Genomic DNA, 4085 nt, shown 5'->3' with positions numbered 1-4085 from the left:
ACTCGATGACCAATTAGTGCTTACTGAACCGTAGCACTATGCAAATGTCATGTGGCGTGATTCCCGGCCGACCAATTAGCCATTACCAGCCTTAACGTTATGCAAATCTGTGATTCCCAAGCCATAGTCTTATGCAAATCATGCCGTGTGGCGTAATTGTCTGCTGACCAATGAATGGCTGTACTTTCAAAAAACCAACGGCCACTTTCAACCATCTGTCGATGACCGTTACGACTAAAAAAACTTTGCTAGGTTTTACTTTCAGGGGGAGGTCTTATATTTCGCAATTCAGCAAAATCAGTGCTAGGTCTTATTTTCTGCGGATGTCTTATTTTCGGGGAAACACGGTAGCTGCAACTGTGTCATTGGTGCGAGTTCTTGCTATGTAAAACATAGTTTTCTGAATTTTGTACATTAATGACGCGAAATGTTTTGCTCTTTTTCTTGAATTTGTCTGGTGTTTTGAATATTGTTTGCATGTAGCATATAAGCTTAAAATCAAACTGTGGCAAGCGCATAGTGATAAAGAAATATGATTCTGAATAACGAATATACAGAAGGGTTTCCGTATAGAATTGGTTCTAATAGTCGGTCAACCAAAGCCTGGTTTTAAACCAAACCAAAGCCGAATGATGAGAATACCGCTCGACAATTTTTCGAAAACTCAAGCATTTCTGCTGCTATTACAGGGGTTGATGAGGACTTGATTANAAGATCATATATACTTAATCTGGTTCTCCAGCTCCTAAGCTTTCTACATCTCTCTCGATATTCATATATCTTACTCATTTCTCGAGATTGAGGAAAGACACGCAGACATAGACAACAGTCGAAATTTATACGTCTACAGTTTTTGAAATTGTACCATTTCGTACCATTCGATTATCGCGATGAACATGACAATGGTACTCTAAACTAACCAAACTCTTTATAGTGTTTTCGTTTAAATGTTTGTATTTGATTTACATAACTAGAAAAGTTATCTTAGATTGTTCACTTGATATGGTAAACAATTACTTAACACATTTTCAAAATTATTTATTTCTCTACTGTACACAATTTAAAGAATTTTTAAAATGCGTGACATTAGGCACTTGGTGTTTTAAACCCTTACTTAAGATAACATTCGTCATTAAATAAATCAAATACTATAATATAATATAATAGAAGGACTAGAAGTATAAAAAAATTTGATAATCTTAATGTTTGTTGTTATTCTTTGCCCGAGCAACGCCGGGCTCATTTGCTAGTATAAACATAAATATATTCAACACAACGAATTAAAATCTTTTTTTACTTTATTGTTAAAGTTTAATTATGACGAACAACATTATTATATTTCCAACAAACATCTCCGAATTGTTGGTTTAGTTTAGTTTACTCCTGCAGAGATTTTAATTTGAAATTAAAATTCTCATTTGATAAAGAAAGTTTCGTAACATTACAAATGGAATAAAGAAGATTTCATTACAGATATTCAGAAGAGCAGAAATCTTGAAGACGATTTGTGTGTTAACGAAAAGATCTCTTGCAGCCAGAATTTAATTCTGCAGGATAAAATACACGGAATCGATTTAGATAGTAAAATCAGCGAATTTCACGAAGCTATTCGGCGTAATAACGTGGGAAGGTACGGAGATTTCTGGAGGAGGGAATAAATGTCAATGCGCAAGGCATCGCAGTGGGAAAATCTGCCATTGATCGAAGCAACTAATTTGAGGCACGTGGAAATCGTCAAATCTTTATTAATTAATTAACGGCCAACGCAGACGTCAATCTTACCAATATCCAGGGTAACACGGCTCTCCACGTGTCTGTTAGCCCGAAAATTTTAAAAAAAGTTTTAATAAAGAAATAGTACAGTTATTTCTGGAACGAAGAAGTGCCGGAAGAGGTTTCAGAGAGACAACGTTCGTCTTACTAAAACGTCAAAAAATAGACAAAAGTATGCAGAATTTTGGGGGTTACACTCTTTTGATGTGTGCGGTTGATAGCGGCTTCCCGAAAGTAATAGAACTGTTAATTAATGGCAGCCAAGAGTAATATACATGTTAAGTGTCCAGAGACCAACAAAACTTCCTTGGATATTGCTAAAGAACTAATTATAAAAAGAAACAGGAGAAACATTTACGATCTCCTGATGAATGGAAAATATTAAAATTCCAAATTATATCATTTTTCCAATTGTTAATTTATTTTCGGAAAATAAATATGTAAATGCTGTATTAAATGGCGTTTAATTAAGCTTTAAAGTGTATGAACAAAATCGGGACACATACTATAATCCACACAGGTAGAAAATTCCCCCAAATTGTTTTTGCATCACATGATTTTTCTAGCCTAACCTTATCTAAAAATTCTCTAATTAGCCTCGGAATAGATTAACTTGATTCTTGAACTCGGTGCAAACGGGTAAAATCGGCTATAATTTAATACTTTTAATATTCGCTATCTTTACTTTTTGCCCGAGCAACGCCGGGTCCATCTGGTAGTATACTATAAACATAAAAAGTCCATTTAAATAAATACGTGAAGAGCCAGTTTCTTAAGCTGGTAAGCCACAACGTTTATAGAACCTGCAAAGAGTTTATATGCCAGCGTACGCATAGACACGCGACTTTTGTGATATCGCAAATTTGGCAACAATTGGCATTTTAGTAAATATCATCTTTTTCTTTCTGTCGACTGCTGTAAAGTTACGAATATAAAATATAGAGAAGAACAACTTTATGTTGTTATATTTTACATTTAACAGAGTAAAAAAAATTCAAAAACTCAAAACAGATAAAATATGATCCTTATATATTATAGTAACAACTCCAATTCTTTACAGAAAATATACTAAAATAAATAATATTCATATGGCAACGTAAGGAATTACATAAAGTATCCGAAAAAAAATTAATCTATTTTTGTTATTTCAATTTTCTACTATAAGTAAAATACTTTGTATAATAAAACCTATCCGAAAGGAACTGGAATAAAATGGAAAAATTTCCGACGAGAAGCCACATTACAGGATAACTTGTTTGTATTAATGAATAGCTGTCATTTGCATTCGAATACTTACTCTTTACTTGGGATCATTTGGAATAATTTTGATTAAACCTAATGATCAACGTTTTTACGTGTTTTCATTCGAATGTTTGTTATATTATAGTATTTGATTTATATAACTAGGAAGGTTATCTTACGTAAGAATTTGTCACACCAAGTGAACAATCTAATACATTAAAAAAATTTTTTTAAACTGTGTACGATAGAGGAATGAAGAATTTTTAGTTTAAAACGTATTAGATTGGTCACTCGGTATGATAAATTTCTATGTAAGATAACGTTTGTAGTTATACGTAGTTATANAGGTGGATCATTTTTCCCCATACGATTACACGTAAAACCAAATGATTCGTTCCAACGCGAAAAACATACTCAAATTAAAGCCAAGTAATACATTAAAAAAAATAACTGTAGTAAAAAAAAAACAAATGAAAAATGCGAACTAATGTAACGTCGTATGGTGAGTTTTTGTTCGTATCGTGGAGCAAAAATATGTTCGAATTTCATGTCGTATCCTGAAAATTTCGTATGCTGGGGCGTTCGTAACCTTAGGTACCACTGTATTTGATTTATATAACTAGGAATTTATCTTACGTAAGAATTTATCACACCAAGTGAACAATCTAATACATTAAAAAAATTTTTTTTAAACTGTACGGTAGAGGAATGAAGAATTTTTAGTTTAAAACGTATTAGATTGGTCACTCGGTATGATAAATTTCTGCGTAAGACAACGTTTGTAGTTATACGTAGTTATATAATATAAGGGTTAGAAGTAGGAAATAAGGAAATAAACTAATAATCTTAATGTTTGTTCTTATTTTTATCTGTCATATCTGCTAATATATATATATTATGGTATATAATATATAATGTAATATATATACAAATTATATGTACATACAAATAAACATAGACCTAAACATTTTTTATAAATGGCCGGATGACAAAGACAGTTATAGGTTCCGTATTCGATTTTAGTCTGGACCTTCATAATTTATAGGTCAAATCGAAATATCACTTCTATC

This window comes from Centruroides sculpturatus, unplaced genomic scaffold (genome assembly GCF_000671375.1).
Source record: "Centruroides sculpturatus isolate CEXI.00-Female unplaced genomic scaffold, Cexi_2.0 scaffold104, whole genome shotgun sequence".
Lineage (NCBI taxonomy): Eukaryota > Metazoa > Arthropoda > Arachnida > Scorpiones > Buthidae > Centruroides > Centruroides sculpturatus.
This window is presented reverse-complemented; position numbering follows the sequence as displayed.